We start from the raw sequence: 22,180 nt of genomic DNA on the forward strand, positions 1-22,180 counted from the left end.
GACAAAGCATGGGGACAAGGCACAGCTGCTCCTGGACAGCTGCAGGGACAAGGCACAGGGACAAGGCATGGGGACAAAGCATGGGGACAAGGCACAGCTGCTCCTGGACAGGCTGCAGGGACAAGGCACGGGGACAAGGCACGGGGACAAGGCATGGGGACAAGGCACAGCTGCTCCTGGACAGCTGCAGGGACAAGGCACGGCTGCTCCTGTGCCGAGGCTCCGAGGCAGGAGCCCGGTCTGCAGGCACAGCCTCTTGTGCCGAGACTCCATGGAATTGTTATGAACAAGTTACTGTGTTTGTTGGCTGTTGGATTATTGGTATTACCAATACTGCGGATGGGATGTGCCCTAGCTTGTCTGGCCCCTGCAGCTGAACCAAATAGCGGCAACTGTGGTGTTTCACCCCAGAGACACTTTTGGCCAGCTGGATGTTGCAGCTGGGCGTGTGGAGACAAGTTCAGGCATGCCAGGGCTCTGGTGGTGGCGGGATGGAGCTTCCTCCCGTGGAGGGGCCACTCCTCAGGTTTACGTCTGGCAGAGAAGCTTTAAGGCGATAGTGAAGGAAAGGAGTTGGTTCTGATGGAGGGTTTAAATCAAGAGCTTTTATTCTGGCCCACAGGCCTCTGAATCCAGCAACTGCTCCAACAGAACTCCCAGACCATGTGCTTGCTCGCTCTTTTACCCAGGGGAGGGGAGGAGGGAAGGGGTAGGGAGCCACCAACCTGGTACAGGTGGGGAGGTCTCAAGGGACAAAGAACACCTGGATGGCCCAATGCTCCCCATGGGTAGAGGCCATCCCTTGAATCTGCCCAATCACTCGACACCCTTCTGGAATTCCAGTATTGACAGACAGTGCTCGGCAGGGATCAGGGTGGGGAAAGGAGGGATGATTGACACACTTGGGAAGGAATCTTCAGGGGAGAAACCCGGGGTTCTGGGGTGAACCATGAAATCACACTGCAACACTGGATGTTGATCACCAAGTTTAGTGTGTTGGTTCTGTTGATTACCAATATTTTAATCACCCAGCAGTCCCTTCCCTTGCCTGTACCTTTTTTTTCAGTCGAGTATTGCCTCAGCTGCTTCCCAAGATGGCCTGAGCTATGAAGGAGAGAGCAATGTCACTGGTGTACGTGTAAACTGAGAGACATCCGCTTCTATTTGAAAGAATAACACCTTAAAAGACAAGCCAACCTGCAGTGTAAGAGACTGAGTGACATGTCTCACTCGGGAACAGTTTTCTTGTTCAATCAGCGTAATTCCAGGCAGTCACCGTAACCCAAGAGAACAGGACCAGGGTGCGGACTTCAGACCACAACTTTCAAAGGAGTCTTCCTAGGCACACTCATGAGGATGGAAACACCAGCTTTGCTACATGGCAAAGCTGTCTGCTTCCTCCTCCACGTCTCCCAAGGGAGCAGTGGTGGTGTGCGCAACCCCTTGGGCCCCCACCCAGAGCTGATTTCATAAAGGCGGTAAAAGAGGAGCAGGTCTCCTTGCCCTTTACTTCAGAAGGAGCCCTGCCTGCGGGCACAGCCCCATGACCCGAGGCTCTGTGAAGGAGCCCTCCCTGCGGGCACAGCCCCTGTCCCGAGGCTCTGTGAAGGAGCCCTGCCTGCGGGCACAGCCCCTGTCCCGAGGCTCTGTGAAGGAGCCCTGCCTGCGGGCACAGCCCCTGTCCCGAGGCTCTGTGAAGGAGCCCTCCCTGCGGGCACAGCCCCTGTCCCGAGGCCCCAAGGAAGGAGCCCTGCCTGCGGGCACAGCCCCTGTCCCGAGGCTCTGTGAAGGAGCCCTGCCTGCGGGCACAGCCCCTGTCCCGAGGCCCCAAGGAAGGAGCCCTGCCTGCGGGCACAGCCCCTGTCCCGAGGCTCTGTGAAGGAGCCCTCCCTGCGGGCACAGCCCCTGTCCTGAGGCTCTGTGAAGGAGCCCTGCCTGCGGGCACAGCCCCTGTCCCGAGGCTCTCTGAAGGAGCCCTGCCTGCGGGCACAGCCTCCGTGCTGGAAGGGAGGGATGCTGCGGGCAGAGGAGGCAGCACAGACAGCCGGGGGACCGGCCCCTCCGAGAGTGTCACTGCTCGGGGCAGCGTAGGGATGTGCTCCTGGTGCTTCCAGAGCATCAGGACACATTCCTGTTGCATCCCGGTTGTGAGAAACAACTGTTGACTTTGAAAATTTAAAAAGGTTTATTAAAACCTTGACAAAAATACAAAAAAAGGACTACATAAGGAAAAATGCACAGGGCTGGGAGCTGCCCTCGTGCATACCACAGGGCTAATTCATCTTCAAGATGGATGCTCAGTCTTTTTTACCCCTGGGGGGGGGGGGGGGGGGGGGTTGCATCAGCCAACCCTGGCCCCTCCCAAAGTCTGTCAGTCAGCTCTTCTTTGCCATTTATCAGTGGAAACTGCTTTCTTGTAACTGGATTGGAGGTCAGGTGTTGCTACACCTCACCTCCTAAGCACCCCCAAGCTTTTCCATTCCCAACTGCCCCATGCAAGGGGCACATGTGCAGCCTTCTTTGTACCTGTCCTAGACACCCCTGGCTGTCTGACGGCAACAATACAGGGGGGGAAAGGGAACTATGGGGAGAACAGAGGACATCTAAACTATAATAACATAACTACACATCACTAAAGCTTTTTTTAATACTAACACAATAGTTGTATTTTAATTGCTAGAGCAAATCATCTCATCCATCTATAACATGGTCCTAGGTCCAGACAGCTTTGGACCTATGGCAACTATGTTGGGAGTCTGATAGGGTGACTTTGAAGAGAGAGACAAGTATCCAGTCCAGTGGCTTGGAAACTAAACACTTTAATAACTGGAAAATAACAAAGTGGAAAATGAACAAACCACATGGAGGCACAGTAGAAAAGCCAGCTGCATCTGGGGGTCCAGGCTCTCACAAGGGTACACACAGGTTAGGGTGAAGGGCAGCGTTACAGCAGGGTCTGAGGGTAAGGCCAAATAGGAAAGGATTTGGAAAACATTGCAGGGGTACATCAACCAATCAAGGGCATCGAGGTAACTGCAAGCAAATCAACTGGGAGAGAACAGAGAACTTTCTGGTACAAATTTGCATAAAACAACTGGGGAATGCTGGAACAGACTTCTATGATTTTCTATAGGTCTGAGGGGTTTTCCCATGGCTTTATTTCTCATTCATCTTCATCTTGAGTCAACCCCAACATACCCCTTCTGGACGTTCAGAATCATGGAATTCCAGAATGGTTTGCATTGCAAAGGGACCTTAAATGTCATCTCATTCCAACCCACATCGGCACAGGGACACCTTCCACCAGACCAGGCTACTCAGAACCCTTAACAATTGTCTCTCATCTGGGCAGGGCTGCAGGAGGTGGTCAGAGGGGGTCCTGCCTCTGCCCCTTAGTGCCATCATTCCACTGATCTCCTTCCCTTGGCAGGAGGCTGGGATGTCAGTCAGGGATCAGGGATGGTCCTCCCTTCCTTCTCTCCCACCTTGCCCTCTGCTCCCTTCTTGGTGTCTGGACTCAATGATCTCAGAGGTCTTTTCCAGCCTGAATGATTCTGTGATTCTCCTGCACATCCTGGCCCATGTCCAGCTCAGAAATGCCAGCCCACATCCCCTGAGAGACCCTCTGAACCTCTGCAGTTGAGGTCACTGAGCACTGGGTCACTCAGAACCTTGGTGAGGGGTTCTCAGAGAGCCCATAACTCAAAGGCAGTTCCTGCTGCTGTGTGGCCATTGGCAGGGCAGGGTTGCTGTGACAGTCCTCTGTGACTCACTGAGCCCATGGCACACAGCAGTGAGCATCCCCAGAGCTGGCCTGGGGATTGCAGAGCAGCACCTGGCTCAGAGGCTGAGTTCATTCTGCTCTTTCCACAAAACACAGGAGAAAATTATTTGTTCATTATCACACAGGTCTCTGGAGGTGGTGGCGCACGTAATGGGACATAAGGGCTCTGGCTTGGGCCCATTTTCTGTAGTACCACCCTATAAAAAGCTGTGCCTCTCCTCATCTCCGTGCCTGTCTGCTGCCTGCTGGAAGTGCTCCCTCCATGCTGCTGTCTCCACAATGTCCTGCCCTTGAGGCAGACATCCAGCAAACTCCCACATCTTGTCTCCAGGGCATTAAAGGCAGTGTGTTTAAATTGTTGAGGTCACTTGACTTCTTCAGCCTGGAGGAGGCTGAGGTCAGACCTCATTGGGGTCTGCAGCTTCCTCCCAGGGGAAGTGGAAGGGCAACTCCAATCTCTGCTCTGGTAGCCAATGAAATGACCCAGGGAATGGGTGGATCTATGTCAGGTTTAGGTTGGATATCAGGGAAAGGTTCTTCCCCCAGAGGGTGCAGGCACTGCCCAGGCTCCCCAGGGAATGGGCACAGCCCCGAGGCTGCCACAGCCCCAGGAGTGTTTGGACAATGCCCTCAGGCACAGGATGGGATTGCTGGGGTGTCTGTGCAAGGCCAGGATTTGGACAGGATGATCCTTATGAGGTATTCCAGCTCAGGATACTCCATGATTCTTTTAACAAGTCTCTACTGCTGGTGCAGGAGCAGTAATAGGATTGCTGGTTTGCTCTTGTTTCTCTTTCCAGCCATTCCAAAGACTGTGTTTGCCTTGCATTCCCCTGTAGAGCTGGAGGACAGCCCTCACTGCTGGCTCAGTCCAACCCAACCGGACCCACAAAGCCTTGCCCAAACTGGAGATTTCAGCAGAAAACTTTCTCTTGTCCTTTATGAACACAAGGTTGCTCACATCCTGGAGTGGACCCAGTCAGTAACCCCTCTTCTGATGAAAAATGTCTGTTTAATTGCATTTATTTAATTTGGTTCATTTTCTTTAAGATTCTTTTTTGAAGCATAATGTCAAAAGATTTTGACATGGCATCACTGACTGCTTCACTGGGGTCACAGGTTTAGGATTCATGGTTCCACTCCTAATGTGAGGTGACACTGCACTGGACTGCAAAGGGAAAGGGCACTCTGGAATGTCTCCTGTCTGATGGCTGAGTGTGCATGCTATTAGAAATTAGGCAGTTGTTGGTCTGACCAGTGCTTGAATAGGATACAGGCTTTAAATGCCTTGTATGGTAGGCACAAGCCAATTAGTCATGCTTAAATACTTGGGAGATTGCTGGAGCCCCAAGCCTTAGTGAGCTGTGAGGCTCAGCCCTGACCTGCTACTGAACTGATTTGCAGGGAAGGAGGGGAGGAGGTGTTTTCTCAAGGTGAAATGGATGTTCTCGGAGGATATATGATTTTAAAACAGTTAGATGCTTTGGCAGATTGAGTCCCTAGCCTTGATAAGCCCTGCTCTGGCATTCCCAGGTGAAGCAAAAAATCTACAATCATAGAGATTCGCAAAATGTGGCTTTGTGTGGCAGCTCAGCTGGTTTGGATGCTCATACAATCACAGAATCCCAGACTAGTTTAGGTTGGGAAGGACCTTAAAGCTCATCCCATTTCACCCCTGCCATGGCAGGGACACCTTCCACTGTCCCAGGCTGCTCCAGGCGACATCCAGCCTGGCCTGGGACACTGCCAGTGAGGTGTAATGTGATGCTGTAATGCAGCCTGTAGGAAAGAGAGCCAAAGGGGAGGCAGGGCAGAGATAAGGCCACCCAGGCCAAATCCATGCCAGGCTTTGCACCAAATTCCCATCATCTCCACTCCTTCCCAGTGTGGGGCCTGGCTGTGTGCCCCAGGTGGGCAGGTCCAGCCTGGACACCTGTCCCTTACATCCACTTTTGCCAGCCCTTTCCAGGGGAAGCAGCTCAGCAGCCTTGTCCCTCCCAGCCCAGCCAGACTGGGGCATCTCTCATTTTCATCACTCAGCACATCCTCCTGCTCACCCACAAGTCCTAAATTCAATCTGATTTCAGTCTGATTACTTTCCCCTCCACTTGAGAGAATTAATTAATATCCGGCTCTGCTCCAGTTTTTTTTCCCCAATCGATAAAAGTAGGAAGGAAAAGGTGGTGTACCTGTCATTAATCATCATTAAATTAGTGACTCCAGAATTAGCTTGCCATGAAAACTTGTGCAGCAGCAGAGCTGAGCTGTATCCCTGTGCAGAAGGACCTGGAGCTCTCCTCAGCTCAGGCAGCAAGAAATGGGACAGAGAGGAGAGACCTGCACGTGGAGTCACAGAAGGGAAGGGATGCAGATCCTCCTTGGTGGCAGAGGAGGGACTCCACCACAGCAAAGCATCTCTATATGGACAGATGCTTGCAGCTCCAGGTGCCTGAAGGCAACACTGAGGCCAAGCCAGAGCTTCCCAGTCATTGATCAGTGTCACCCACATCTCCCCGGAGGTGACATCCTGATCCTAAGTGCTGGCTCCAGGCCCAAACAGCCAGATCAATGGTTTCCCTGCACCCAGCACAGCACACAACCTCCAGCTGCACAGGGAAGATAAAGGGTGAGGAAGGGGTTTCCCTGCATGGCCTGCATCCCTTCATCCTTCCAGCCATGGGGATCAAGAGGTGCTGTCCCCTGCCCTCACTCCCTGCCCTCACTCCTGCTTCTGTGGTCTCCCCTCACCCATCCTGTCCACTCTCTGCTCTGATCTGGAGAAGGAATCATAGAATCCCAGACAGGTTTGGGTTGGAAGGGATCTTACAGCTCATCCCATTCCATCCCCTGCCATGGCCAGGGACATCTTCCACTATCCCAGGCTGCTCCAAGCCCCATCCAACCTGGCCTTGGGCACTGCCAGGGATCCAGGGGCAGCCACAGCTGCTCTGGGTACCCTGTGCCAGGGCCTGCCCACCCTCACAGCCAGGAATTCCTTCCCAATATCCCATCCATCCCTGCTCTCTGGCAGTGGGAGCCATTCCCTGTGTCCTGTCCTTCCATCCCCTGTCCCCAGTCCCTCTCCTGCTCTCCTGGAGCCCCTTTAGGCCCTGGAAGGGGCTCTGAGCTCTCCCTGGAGCCTTCTCCTCTCCAGGCTGAACACCCCCAGCTCTCCCAGCCTGGCTCCAGAGCAGAGGGGCTCCAGCCATCTTTGTGGCCTTTCTCTGGGCCTTTCTCTTTCTCCAACAGGTCCATATCCTCCTTTTACTGGAGACCCCAAAACCCCCTGAACTGTTATGGTGGCAGCACGTGGAGCAGGAGTAGTGGGATCAGAAGAAAGAGTTCACATCACCTGTGACAGTGGGTGAGTAGCACACAGAGGTTTATAGGAGCAAACCTATCTGAAGATAAGAATATCTGTATTTACATGGTATGTTTTGTTCCCCTGGGCACATTTTAGTTTCAGGTCCTTGAGCCTCTTCCTGACCATGTTTCCATACCATTCTATGAATGAGTACCTGCTTTGCTCTGGTTGTGCTGTGGATGAAGTGATGGTAGTGATGGGATAGCTGGGCAGCGGGTCTCAGCTCCCACCTCTGTGGAGCTGGTGTCTGAGTGACACCTCAGGCAATACCAGGCATCTGCCTGGGTCTGGAGGATCTGTCTTTGTGACAAAGTCACTCATGCCTGACCTTCACCAGCCATCTGCCTGCAGCACCCAGCACAGCACCAGATACATCCTCTGCTGGACACTGAGAAATCCATCAGCCACATCAAATCTTTCTGGGGCTCAGTCAGACACAAGGACAGGGAGGTCATTCCCCTCTGTGGCACCTCTTACTCACACCAGCACCTCATTTGCCCTGGTGGCCACACCAACAGCACGTCTGTGAGGTGTGCTGTCCTGCAGTCCCCTGCCAAGGGCCCTGCTCTCCAGGACACAGCCTGTCTGACAGCTGTGACCTTGCCTCTGGCCCTGTTAAATGCCTGTTTGTGCAGCTGAGTGCAGGTCTGGCTCTCTGCTGTAGATAATAGACCCCAGCACTGACCATGCAGCACCAGCCCCCTCCAACAGCCATCACCCTCACTGCTGCTGTGCCTCCAAGCACTTTAGTACCTCAGCAAAGGCCAGGAAAACAAAGCAAATATTCCAATCATCCCGTGGGAAGGGTTTGCCATCCTTACAGCCTGGCTCTGCTGAATCCAGAGCATCTCTGTGTGCCCAGTGCTGCTGCAGCCACAGGTCTGAGCAACTTTCTGACCAAGTTCCCTCCTCTTTGAGACCCCTCTCATGTGGTCCATGCATGTTCCCAAAGCCCTGTGTCTATGGGGCTGCAGGATTAAACCCCAGTGGGATGCAGGATGTCTCCCACTCCCTCCTCCTTCTCCTCCCTTCCTCAGCTGCATCACTCTGGGCTTGGCTGGGATGTGCTGTCCCTTCCCTGTGACAGCTCTGGTGTCACTTAATCCACCCTGCTCCTGCTGAGCACCACCACTTGGGAAAATCTTCCAGATACTCCTCCCTTTTCATGTGCAGTGCTGGTGTTGCTGCTGGCAATGAGGGACCAGGCTGGATCATCCCCAGTGCTGCTGGGGTGATACTCCAGGCAAAAAGGGCAAAGCATGGAGCACATGGGAGGTGCCTTCCATGGCTGGCCTGGAGAGGGTGGGCATGGACACCCTGCTGCTACTATCCAAAATTCCAGTGTCGGGAATCCTGCATCCCTGGGCTGCCATTAAATTTTCCAAAGTTTGTCCATCAAGACTTGCTGACAGAGCAGTCAGGCACCAGGCAGGAAGAGAAGCTGTAGGTCAGCTGCCAAAATACCTGCACCAAACACTCTCAGTGTCATGGACCTATTTCCCTGGGCACATTTTTTGTTAAAAAGACAAAACCCCTCTCCAGTTTGAGTTACAATCCTGGGTGACAAATGCAGAGAACAGTAAGTGGCGTATCTGTGCTTGGGAGTGGGTGCCTGTCTGTGCTGTATCTGCATTTAAAGAGTGTTTGTGTGTCTGGGTGCCACAGCTCCTCCCACACCTCCTGTTCCCATCAGGTATGTGCAGCCTTCCTGCTGTGCCCTGCACTAGTCCCTCAGTCAGGGCACAAGGGACTGGGGTCAGCACAGGACCAGGACCCATCTGTGCTACCAGGATGCCCTACTATGGAGTGGGAACCTCCATGCAGCCTCCACAGGATGGGAACTGGACTGGGGGGCACTGGGGTGTTATATAACCCTGTTTATGTGGTGCAATCTGTGAAATGAGAGCTGAAGGAGGCTGTGAATGCTGGGGGAGATGATCTGAGATGTTCTGTGAATATCCATGTCCATGAGCCATCCCTGCCTACAGGGTCACAATGACTCTGACTCTGTGCCCAGTAACTGCAAGCTGTGGGATGTGAAGGGCACCATCCCTGCCAGGGTCCCAGTCAAACCAGTACCATTCCACTCTGTCTTTGCAGGCCAAGCCTGGACCTGCACTTACAAAGCTCCTTCCTGCCAGCCCCCTTGCACCAAGTGGCTAAAGCAGCTGAATTTGCCATAATTGAATGTGTTCTTCCAATGAATGTGAGCATGAATTAATAATGGCACTTTGAAGGCTCTCTCTGTGCTTGCTGCATCCCTCCTGCTGCACTCTCAGCTCAGAGCTGCTGAGGAGCTGCATCCACGCTGATTCATTTTGCACTAATAACAGCCTTCCCCTAAGAGGGATAAACAGCACGCTGAAGTTTCTGCTGGCAAAATAATGCATCTCCAAATGAACTGCTAAAAATGGTTAACAAAAGGCTATTTCCAGCTCCTCCACCCAGCTGGAGCTGGCTCTCCTCTCTGGCTGGTGATGTCTGCATCTGTCACAGGAGTTACTGGGCAGGGAAGGGAGGCAGGGACGGGTGCAAGCAGCAGGTGAGGAGGTTTGGGAGACACAGAAAAGGGGCTGCAGGCAGGTGCCTCAGCACAGAGGGGACACAGGCTGGGAGCTCTGTGCAGGTGTCATAGGCACCACCCTCATCCTCCAGCTCCTCCCTGGCCACTGGTCCATTAGTGCTGCCAGGTCCTGGGTCTGCAAGGAAAGCAAGTCCCAGCAGTGCGGCTGCTCACTCACACAGGGGTCCTTTACTCCTGGCTGACAGAGTGAGCACTTGTCAGACACTTCTCTAATCTCAGGTATGATAAACCTCCTCCCCTGGCTCCTGGCTCCCAGATCTGTCATGTGAGCCAGCTGTGCACAAGGAAAGCATTTTGAATGCAGATGATTTATCTGTCCTCAGTCTGATCCAAATACACCCCCTGAGCACAATCAGGCAGCAACTGCTCGTCCTCCCACTGCCTGGTTCCAGGACACTGTTTGCATTTTGCAGGGATCACAGAATCCAAGACTGGTTTGGGCTTAAAGCTCATCCAGTGCCATCCCCTGCCATGGCCAGGGACACCTTCCACTGTCCCAGGCTGCTCCAAGCCCCATCCAACCTGGCCTTGGGCACTGCCAGGGATCCAGGGGCAGCCACAGCTGCTCTGGGCACCCTGTGCCAGGGCCTGCCTACCCTCACAGCCAGGAATTCCTTCCCAATATCCCATCTATCCCTGCCCTCTGGCAGTGGGAAGCCATTCCCCCTTGTCCTGTCACTCCATCCCTTGTCCCAAGTTCATCTCCAGCACTCTTGGAGCTCCTTTAGGCACAGGAAGGGGCTCTGAGGTCTCCCTTCACTTCTCCAGACTGAACAGCCTGATCCATGATGATCCCATGTTCCTCCATCCCATGAAGGATCATTTAGGACTGCAGCCTTCCCACAGGGTTCTGGGGGGTGCACACAGCAAGGCCCCCTGAGAGCACAGGGAAGTGCAAATATGTCACAGTAGTGCAAATATGAACAGTAATGAAAAGGAGGATGTCTGGTTAAGGCAGGCACCTCAGCGTGCTCCCCTGCAGCCTGTGGTCTGGCCAGTGCTCCCTTGGGTGGATGTCACAGTCATGGTTCCCATCTGTCCTACCCTGCAGAGACCCTGTACCGCTGGATGAGAAAGCAGCAGGAGGATAAATTTAGATTAAATTTTGGGAAGAAATTGTTCCCTGGGAGGGTGGAGAGACCCTGGCACAGGCTGCCCAGAGAAGCTGTGGCTGTCCCTGGATCCCTGGCAGAGTCCAAGGCCAGGTTGGGCAGGGCTTGGAGCAGCCTGGGACAGTGGAAGGTGTCCCTGGCCATGGCACAGGGGGGCACTGGATGGGCTTTAAGTTTGTCTTCAGCCCAAACAAGTCTGGCATTCTGTGACTGTCTGATAGCTCTGCTGAGGATGCGGCTGAGGCACATGGGCACAGCAGAAATGCTGCCTCAGAGGTGCCAGAGACACAGAATCCTCAGCAGTGCAGCCCTGGGGGCTTGAAGATGGCCACTTGAAAACAGATTTGATTAGAAATTAATCAGCATCTGAAGCAAAGTGTGATATTTAATAAAGGGTGAGGAACTGGCTGGGGACCAGGCTGTCAGAGCCACAGCCCTGAGGCACAGCACAAGGGAAGGGACCCCATCCCCACCCAGCCAAAGGACTGGGCTGACAGAAGGTCACAGCTGCTGCTCAGGACACATCTGGACCCCAGAGCCACCTGGGAAATGCTGCCGCCCTACATGACATCCATAGTCTAGTGTCCCTAAGCCTCCCAGAAATTTAGAAATGCTTCTCAGCATCACCCTGGGGGTGCTGGTAAACCACATGTTCTGCCCCAAACCTATTCCAACTTCAGATCAGGTCTGAATTAAAAACCATTATTGATTTTGGATTGTCACTCCCAGCTTTTGATGTCTAAACTGGCAGTAGCCTTTTAATAATGTTTTTGAGGCTCTTTCTTCGCCAGATGAAAAAAAAAAAAACTATTTTAGGCAGAAACCGAGTATTATGCTTAATGTTATCACTCAGGGAAGTGGAGCTTTAAAAAACACATTTTTATCAGAGTTCCTGAAAGCCAGGGAGCATCCCTTCCTGATTCTTGTCTGGGAGAAGGGGATGGCCAGAGAGGAAACGAGGATTTTGCTGTTGAGGAGCAAGGTCTCAGTGAAAACTCAAGAGGGTAGCACTGCAGTTGTGCAGACAGCTCTGTCTCACCTCCAGCTCCAAACCCCAGGGTAACTGGGATGCTGAGGGAGGCTTTGCGTGTCAGGCACGGAGCTGCTGCGATCCCAGAGGAGCGGCAGGATGCTCGTCTCCTGGAAGAACAACAGCATGGGCACAGTTTCTTGGTCTTCTCTCCAAAAAGATTATTTTTTCCTCTCCCTGCCTGTACATCCAGAGATGCAGCACTTCAGGGTCTGCAGCAGGGACACAGCAGTGACAAGTGTAGGTAGTTCCTTCACTGATTCCCAATCTCTTATTCACTAAATTGTTGGCTTCAATATTTTTAGTTAGTGGGAGCACATCAGGCTGGGTCCAGCAGCTGAGGGACGTGAGGCTGCTGCAGCTGCCTGTCCCCAGGTCTATCAGTAGTGAAGCTGAAATGTGTACAGCACACACCTGTACTGCATGTACACCTCTATACCTGTGTAAGTGTACACCTGGACACCTGCCTGGCCACACAGCTCACAGACAGACACTCAGAGCACGCACATGAACATCAACAGCACCAAAGAGCCTCATCCTGCTGCTCCTGGGGCTGAGCAGGTCTGATAGAGGGAACATAAATACACACACATTTATGTGCAGCACTGATCCCTCCAGCAGCTGGGCTCAGACACCCAGTTTATCCACAAAAAATGCTCTTCCCCCCCACCCCACATTGGGTCTCACACCCCAGGGCAGCAACGTCTTTGGTCCAAAAGGTGACCCCGGGAGCTACTTCCAGTGATGGTTTCACACCTCCACACTGGAACAGATGGCTCTGCTGGGACACCTCTGGAAGGGGCCATGGACAAGGTGGTTGTTCCTCGGGAGTCCTCAGTCTGGGTCCCCACCTGGCACTGTGTCCCTGTGCCCACCACGACTTCTGGACACTTGGTGAGCTGATGGTTCTCCTTTGGGGAGTATCGGGGTAGCCTCAGGGTAGTGTTTGAGCTCCCGCTCCCACCATTGTCTCTTCCTGCACCTTTGTGGATGTGCAAACAAGCCTTTATCACATCCTCTGGACTCTAAATTGATAGTTATCTCTACCCTAATTCCCTGGGAGATTTGGCAGAGATCCTCCAGCAGGCAGAGAGCAAGTCCAGGGTGCAGCCTCCACGTTCAGACTCAGCAGCAGTTTTTTGGCAATGCAGGAGGGTCCTTCCCCCTTTAATTCACGTTTCCATGACCATCTGCACAGTTCCACAGTTCCATGTGTGCATCTGATGGAAAGTGTTCCCTCAGCATCTCAGCACTGGGAAATGCTCCTGGTGCCACCTCCAATGCAATGGCACTGAAGACTCTTTGTGCCCCCGGAGCTGTCCAAGCCCTGCAGGGATGTGGACAGATCTTTGCAGGGGTCTGAAGTGCAATTTCTTGCCCACTTTGCCCAGTTCTTCCCTCCAGTGGTTTGCAAAGCCTGTTTTCCACCAGCCCTGGCTATTGGCACGCTTTGCTGCCGTGGCTGCACAACCGAAACACAGAGTTTATATTTAGGGGAGTTGTCCTGTGTAGAGCAACAATTGTCACTTGTTCATTCTGATCAAGCACTTAAAACCTTCCAGAATAGTGCCCAGCCTGGATGTCGAGGCAGCAGGCAATGGGACAGGTCCTTGTCCCTGTCCCCACTGTACAGGCAGGGGTGACAAGAAGGGTGACAGAGCCACCATCAATCACAGGGCCTAAGCAGAGGCTTCCGAGTATTTAAATCATTAATTAAGATTAATGAAATGCACTTTGGCAGTTTATTTAAGTGCATGTTTTGAACCTGAAACCTGGTCGTTAATTAGTGAGGGAGACAATTTGAAAGGCTCAGTAAATCCCCTCTTGAGCCCTGGTGAGGCACATCCAGCTCCAAGTGCAAGGATATGGCTCTACCCAGGGGATCCTACATCAGAGCAGCGTAGGAGACACTTGAGAACAAACACACATCCCAATAATATGGGCTTTTAGGGAATTAGGGAGCTTCATCCAGCTCAGAACTGAGAATGGGAGGCACAAGCTGTAATCTCCTTGTATCATTGTGGCAAATGAGAGGCTTCATTTGACTTCTACATGTAAATTAAATTGAAAAAATTCAGACATTACTGGAAGGATTAGAGCACCTTAGAGATCCCACTGCCCAGCCCTGAATCCTCATCATGAAGGCTAATGCAACCAGATATGTCCCATTATAGGATGAATCTGACCTGGAAATAAAAATGCAGTCTTTTTGTCACGTGAAATGCCACATGAAGCCCAGCTGTAGGGTCCTGCATGCATCACCTTGTGCTTGGCCTCATGCTGGGATCTCTGTGTCCACCAGATCAGACCATGGAATCCTAGAATCCCAGAATGGAGGGGTTGGAAGGGAGCTTAAAGCTCATCCAGTGCCCCCCCCCATGCCATGGCAGGGACACCTCCCACTGTCCCAGGCTGCTCCAAGCCCTGCCCAGCCTGGCCTTGGGCACTGCCAGGGATCCAGGGGCAGCCCCAGCTGCTCTGGCCGGCCTGTGCCAGGGCCTGCCCACCCTCACAGGGAAGAATTCCTTCCCAAAATCCAGAGGACCAAGACCCACTGTCGAGAGGTAGCCACCTTCCAGGATGCTCTGTGGTTTCCCTCTGCTCTGGTGACATACACAGGCCAGAGGATCACAGCTATGCTCTGCCACCAGTGCAAACTTCCCTCAGGATCTGAAGAGTGGAGCTGTTTCAGGACTTTGGGCCACCCACTGGGGTGTTTGGAAAAACAGTGTTCAGAGTGACCTTCCCCATAGTGCAATTAAGCAGACACACTGGCAGTAACTTGCATCAATTACAGGGAAGTCAGTAATTAATTAGAAGCCGGGATTCTTCATATCCCTCATTGCAGCTCTGAAATTAAAAGTCCAGGTGAAGAATAACTCCAGACCAGGGAGTCAGTACTGGGGCTGCCACACAATTGCCCCTACACAAAGAGTGTAGAGAGGCCTCTGAGGTGTTGATTGATTTGGTTCTGAGTTGGCAGCAAGAACATGGGTTTGACCTCTGCATGCAGGAGAGGACTTGGACAGGAGTGAATCCTGAGTGGCTCATGCCACTGCAAGGGGAAGTGTCTGTCCAAGCTGGGAAGGTGGTGTGTCCTGGTGGGAAGCAGTGGAGGTGGCTGAGGAGGGTGAGCTCTGAACAGAAGCAGAGAGGTTGGGATCTGTCCATGGAGGGCAGGGAGCTGTTGAGCTGATGGAAGTGCCTCAGAGGATGTTGGAAGCATGTGGGCCACCCCAGGATTGAGGATACAGGTAGTGCTGCCCTCTGCTTGGGAGCAAAGCCAGAGAGCCACCCAAATCAGACCTGCTGAAGGTCTGTATTCATCAGACCAGGATCATCAAATCCTGGAATGGCTTGGATTGGAAGCAGCCTAAAGACCACTTCCTTCCATCCTTCCAAGCCCCTGCCATGGGCTGAGAGCCCCTCCACTCGAGGTGTGTGGCTGTCAGAGCACAGGAACAGGGAAGCACCATGGCCTCCAGCCTAATGCAGCCTGAACACTTTCCTGTCTTGGACACATCCATCCCAGCTGTGCTCAGCACTGCTGGGGTATTCCCTGGGAAAGCTGAGTGCAAGGCTGGCTGATGGAGCCTGAGGCACACGCTGGGGCCCTGCTGGCCACAGGCAGAGGCAATCAGCCTCAGGATCAGCAATCAGCCTCCCTCCAAACTGGGCAGACAGACAAGTGAGCCTGGGAGCTCCCATCGATCCGGCAGCCAAGGGCAGGTAGAGGGGAGCTGAGTTGCCAGAAAAGCCCCTGTGGAAAGTGAGCTTGAACAGAAATGAGGTGTAATTGGCTGCAGCCAGCACAGACCTCCAGCTGCTGTGACCCAGTTAACACTGATGCTCACCTGCAGGAAACTGCCACTGCATTTTCAAGGCCTGATGTCAGGGAAAGCAGGTCACAGGATGGAGATAAGTCTGGGAAGGGGGCATGATGCTCCAGCAGCTTTCCAAACTGTCTGGGCACAGGGTGCAGGGAGGATCTGTGCTGGTCATCCCAGCCCAGTGGGGAGGCACAACATTGCTGCAAACCAGTGCCTGATGGTTCCCAATCCATTGGGATGAGAACATCCCTGCCTGGTGGAGAGATTCCTGATGGTGTCACCATGGCCTAAAGGCCCCAAAGAGTCCAAACCCCACAGAACCAGAACTGAGGCAGCAAAACTCACAGCCCAGAGAGTGGCACCCTATGCCTCCCCTCCAGTATGGCCATCACATGGGGTTTGAAGGGAATCCCACCATGTCTAGGATGTGTCTCAGAGCCTCATCTCCTGAACCCGTAGCATAAAGCCAAGAGGGAGATGAAGGACAAGAATTGAGATGTTGTTGTTGTTGTTGCCTTGTAAAAATGGAGTTTCAAGCTATTTTTAAACCTTTAGGGGTGTTCAGGAGCTACCATGGACTCTCCTTAAGGGGTGAACAGGCTCAGGACTCATTGCTGGAGTAGGGAAAGGGTTAGGGTGGGAATCAGTGGGCACCAGGCTGAATGTGAACAAAGCTCAGATGAGCTAAACTGCTGCACTGGGGAGGGTGTGGCCAATTCAAGGGAAATTGTTCATCCTTATGATCAGCAGTGGGGAAACCACCTCACTGTCAGCCAGGGGAAGAGGAGGGTGAGGTGGGAGCTGATCTCTGCTGCAGCTGCTTGGGAATAATTGCACGGAAACAGAGCCAAACACATCTGTGATGCCAAATGACATAACTAGGGATGGTGGGCACACAGGGGACCTTCAGAGATTCGGGATGGACATCAGGAAACATCTCTTCACCTGCGTCTGGTCCAGCTCTAAGACAGCTCACTGGAGCCATGGCTATCTCTGTCCCTGGGGGGTTCCAGACTCAGGGAGGCAAAGCCACATCCTCCCTGATTTAATGCTGGAATAGTCCTGCCATGAGCAGGAGCTGGAGTGGGGATCCCTGAGGTCCTTTCTGCAGCTCTGCTGAGACCCATAGCACACTGCCTGTTGGACATCACTGCTGGCAGGACTTTGTTCCAGGTATACCCTGGCATGGAAGGGTACAGGCTCTTCTCCCCTGATTTGCAAAGGTTCAGGTTGGCTCCCTGATCCCATCCCAGCTGTGCCCACTGCCTGCAGGAAGGCCTAGGGCACTTGGATCTCTTACTTACCTGGTGTGATCTTTCTTACTGACCTTAGGAGGGACAGAATCTCATCCTGGATGCATCCATTTACTTTTGATGGAGGTGGGAAGATGCCAAACATGATCCATGATGGCAATCAAATCTATTCTATGCTAGAGTCCTGAGGCTCCCTGCAGCCTGTAGTCCTGAAAACACTTGCCCCACGCTGGGCTCTTCAGAGACCAGCGTGAGCAGCCTTTGGTCCCCAGCCATGCCCTGCCATTCCCAAAAGCCTTTTGCTTCCTCTGTTTGCCCTTCTCCCCTGGGGAAGGAGCCAGCCCTGCCAGGACAGCCCAACTCTGCAGGGCAAGGACTCCTGCTGCTCACCCTGGGGCTCCTGGTGTGTTGTCAGCACAGCTCAGGGCACCCTGCTCTGATACCATCTTATTTATGGCACATCCTTCCTGTCTTCTCCCTGCTATTATTGCCTGAAATGCTGTAATTTAGATTCCGGCTGTGTTTGATTGCAAACTCCCCCAATCTACAAATTTCAGTGACAAGCACTAGAGCAGCTCATTTACATGCCAAAGTGATCAATCTGGAACTGCTTGTTACACCAGAGAATAAATAAATAACGGATACATTAAAGAATGGGGAACAATCAGCCAAATTAACCAATAGATGTCGAATAATGACAAGCCCTGACATCCTCAACAGGGAACAAGAGAGAGAGGGATGGGACCAGCTTTCCCAGCATTGCCCAGGGCTGCTCTGCACTCATCTATCTCCTCTTGTCCCATGAGCCAACAGAGATGTGCATCAATGACAGGAGACAGCCAGCAAGGGCTGGAGCCTGAAATCCTGGCTCTTAAACCACATACCTGTGTTTCTTCCTCACACCTGCTCTGTGCAAGCATCCATCATAGGAATAACTCATCCCCTGGGACAGCAATTAAAAACATTTCAGACACGTGGCAGCGTGCCACACAGTGTCACACAGTGTGGCAAGTGGCTTTGCAGCCTGATTTTCACCTGACATCTCATGAAATCCTTCCAGGGCACCATCTTTCTCCACAAGTCCCTGCCAGGACGATGGATCTAGGTGGGGGTCAGTCTTTTCTCCCAGGTAACAAGTGACAGGACAAGAGGAAATGTTCTCAAGTTGCACCAGGGGAGGTTTATGCTGGATATTAGGGAAAATTCCTTCACTGAAAGGGCTGTCAGGCACTGGTACAACTGCCCAGGGCAGTGGTGGTGTCACCATCCTTGGAGGGATTTAAGAGATATGGATATGGCTCTTGGGGGCCTGGTTCAGTGATGGACCTGGCATTAACCTGGTGCATTAATATTTGGACTCCAAGATCTTAGAGGGCTTTTCCAAACTTTATGCTTCCGTAATTCTCTGATTCTATTTGGGACAGCCCAGCTCAACAGCTGCAACATCCATCTGCCTGGTTATTCAAGCACCATTAAGCCAGCAGTGGCTGCAGAAAGGTGGATGCTGTGAGCTGTCCTGACCTCCCAGTGGGTGCAAGTGGCCGACTGGGATGCTGGTGACTGGCAGCAGAGGGGTGTGCTACCTGCCAGTACTGCTGATCTCCATCAGCACTGCCTCCCATTCAGGACAGGTAAGTGCCTGATTTATTCTCCTCTGGCAGCTCCTGCCTGTCAGCTCGGCACCCCAGGGATGCCCAGCAGGGAAGGCAGCGCAGCAGCATCTCTCCCTGTTTGCTACCAGCAACTCCTATGTGCCTGCAGGCACTGGGGACAGGGGGAGGCTGTGCAGGGGTCACTTCCCTTCCCCGAAGGGCTGCAGGGCTGGGGGCACACTGACCTGTCTCGCCTGGCACCCCCAGCTGGGAGGGCAGCCAGAGGAGAAGGAGCTGCCCCATGCTGAAAGGAGGAGGGATACCTGGGGTAAAAATCATCGGGAGCAGAGTTCCTGGGTGTGCAGCAGTGCCAAGAGGCCATAACAGGTGCCCTAAATCATGTGCATGCTCACCTGAGTGCTCAGGTTCTCCAAGTACCAAGGCACCGTCCTCTTAGGGGATGATTTTGTGATACCTGGGGCTCTATGGAGCATCCTCTGGCTAGTTCAGCTAATCTCTGCATTGCGCCTGGCCCTATTCCATGTCGTCTGGGGTCCCCTACATGGTGTCAGCCCCTGCTCCATGCTGGGGGCTGGCCGCGGTGCTGCGGGGCCTCTGCTGGAGCTGCCCCACAGGTAGAGCCCAGCAGGGCCGTACGGGCCCCGCACCTCCCGCCACGGTCTGATCGCCCCCGAGCAAACCCCGCTCGTCCCCCCGTCCCAGGGAGCGCCAAACCGCCCCAGCCCGGGGAAAGGGGCTTTGGGGCCTCTGGGGAGATGGGTTATCCCGGCCCACGAGCGCCCGCGGGGTGCCTGGCAGAGGTGTCCGGGCGGACACTGCAGCCGGACAGGCCGCAGGACCCGAGGTTCACTGCGGCCATCGCGCCGTGCTGAGGGCGGCGCCGGCGGTGGCACCGCGCTGCCCGAGGCAGCAGCGCCATCTCGCGGCGCGTCCCCTCGCTGCGGGCCCGCCGCAGCCCCGCTGCCGGCGAAAGAGGAACACCCTCATAGTGCCGGGCCCGCCACAGCCCCGCTCCCGGCGAAAGAGGAACACCCTCAGGGTGCCGGGCCCGCCACAGCCCCGCTCCCGGCGAAGGAGGAACACCTTCAGGGTGCCGGGCCCGCCGCAGCCCCGCTCCCGGCGAAGGAGGAACACCCTCAGAGTGCCGGGCCCGCCGCAGCCCCGCTCCCGGCGAAGGAGGAACACCCTCAGGGTGCCGGGCCCGCCGCAGCCCCGCTCCCGGCGAAGGAGGAACACCCTCAGGGTGCCGGGCCCGCCGCAGCCCCGCTCCCGGCGGGAGGGAACACCCTCAGGGTGCCGGGCCCGCCGCAGCCCCGCTCCCGGCGGCGGGAGGGAACACCCTCAGGCTGCCGGGCTGGGCCTTCCAGTGCCTGCAGCTGCGGCCTGCAGAAGCCTCCGCGATGGCGCCGTGCAGTGCTCGGGCTGCCTCCCTGCGGCCGGCACCTCTGGAGCCATGGCTGTCGCTGTCAATGGCTCCCCATTGCCAGAGGGCAGGGTCACATGGGGTGTTGGGGATAAATCCTGCCCTCTGAGGGTGGAGAGGGCCTGGCAGAGGTTGCCCAGAGAAGCTGTGCCTGCCCCATCCCTGGAAATGTCCGAGGCCAGGTTGGACATGAAAAGTGTCCTTGCCCGTGTCAGGGGGTGGAACAAGATGAGCTTTAAGGTCCCTTCTAACCCAAACCAGCCTGGGATGTCTCAGCTGCAGATCCAGAGGAGGAGGAGGAGGAGTTGCTCAGAGGATGGGAGAGGAAGGGTGGCTTGACCACGGCAACTCTGAAAGTCAAGTGAGTGGGACTAAGCACTTCTCAGAAATCTCAGAGATCTGGGGGAGGGAACACCTGGACCAACACCAGCTTCCCGGAGATGCTGGAAACCCACAGCCAGCCCCTGTAATTGAGCATTTAAATGGGGTTAAGGGGACAGCAGAAGACAAAGGACACAGCGTATGAGGACACAGCCATCAATCAATGCTGGATGAAATGATGGAGTGGTCTAATTTGGGCTGTATATTAAGAAAGGGCAATAGGACAGAAATACAATTACTGTCCAGAAACACCATTTGGCAGAGGTAGATCCTTTCAACTTACCTGTCATCTTGTCTTGACATGGTTACAGGTCGAGTTGATAGGTGAACTCTGCTGATAAAATAAAATCACATTTCTTCTGGGCATCTGATTTATTATGGGGTAACATTTTGATTAAAAATGTGTAACATATTGCATTAAGCAGGCATCTAGTCAATGAATTAAAGACCAGCTCAGTGACAAATCTTTGTTGGCAAGGGACTCTGGACTGAGTTTTGGTCCTTGCCTTTTTCAGCTGTTTTGGAAATGATGCAACACCTCCCTTGGGAAGGTAGGAAGCAAAAGGCAGAGGGGATAGGGGGTTTGTTAACCCCCCTGGACTTTGGAGTCAATCTAATCCCAGGTCTGCTTACTGTCCTCTTTCCTTGGATATCCTCCCCTGAGCCCCAGCTCCAGGCCAGGGCAGCTGCCACAGGACTCCTGAAAGGATACTCAAGGGAACATGGATGAGAAGGCCCCTCCTCACTGCCCACCGTGTCCCCCATGGGGGGGGCCTGGGTGGTCCCCGGGGTCCCAAGGATGTTCACCTGCTACAGTCATTGTGGCACCTCCCCTGCCCATGTGATGGGGTTTGGGGTCTGGTGGCATTTTGGGGATCTTTTTCAGCAGAGCTGAATGTGCACCCCTGGACTCATTCCCTGCACTCAGTGATAGGAGGTGCTGGTGTTTAACCTTGAGGCCACACTCAGTTCCTGGGGTTGCCCAAATCTGGCTGGTGCAAGACACAGCTACCCAAAGGGAACTGAGAGCATCATCAGTGCCAGACACCCTCATCTTTTCCCACTCTATTCTAGACACCAGGTCCCCAAAGCACTGAAGTGAGGACAGCGGGAAGGAGATTGTTGGACCACGGACTATTCTGAGCTGGAAGAAACCCCCAGGGATCATCAGTCCCACTCCTGGCCCTGCACAGACACTCCAACAATCCCATCCTGTGTCTCAGAGCATTGGCAAACACTCCTGGAGCTCTGGCAGCCTTGGGGCCATAACTGTTCCCTGGGGAGCCTGGGCAGTGCCCAACTACCTTCTGGGGGAAGAACCTCTCCCCTTTCCCTAATATCCAACCAAAATACTCAAGGACCAGCTGAGCCACACAGGCACTGATGATCCTTTTGCTGGATCCTGCTCCATCCAAGTGCAGTGCCAAGGTGGGCATCTGGAGGGGTCAGCACCCAGCAGCACCATGACAAAGTGACAGACACTCTGCCCATCAGCCAGAGCAGAAGCCTCCAAGGGTGATCTCCTGCCCTGAGCATCCCTTGGGTGGCTGTGACACCTGGTACTCCCATCACCTGTCCCCTCCTGTCATCTCAGCAGCCTGTGGGCATCCTCCAGTCATGTTGCTTTGTGCCAAGTCACCACCACCCCCTGCTGCTGGGCCAGGCTGGGCACCCAGTGGTGCTGCACTCTCCCTGACCAAGCTGTTTCCAGTAAAGCCAGAGTCAAGCATGGAAAGAGGAACAAGTTTCTTTCTCTTAGAGAGAAAATGAAACTCAACACATCCCTTCTCCAACCAGGCAAACCGC

Source organism: Agelaius phoeniceus, chromosome 24, assembly GCF_051311805.1.
Source record: "Agelaius phoeniceus isolate bAgePho1 chromosome 24, bAgePho1.hap1, whole genome shotgun sequence".
NCBI lineage: Eukaryota > Metazoa > Chordata > Aves > Passeriformes > Icteridae > Agelaius > Agelaius phoeniceus.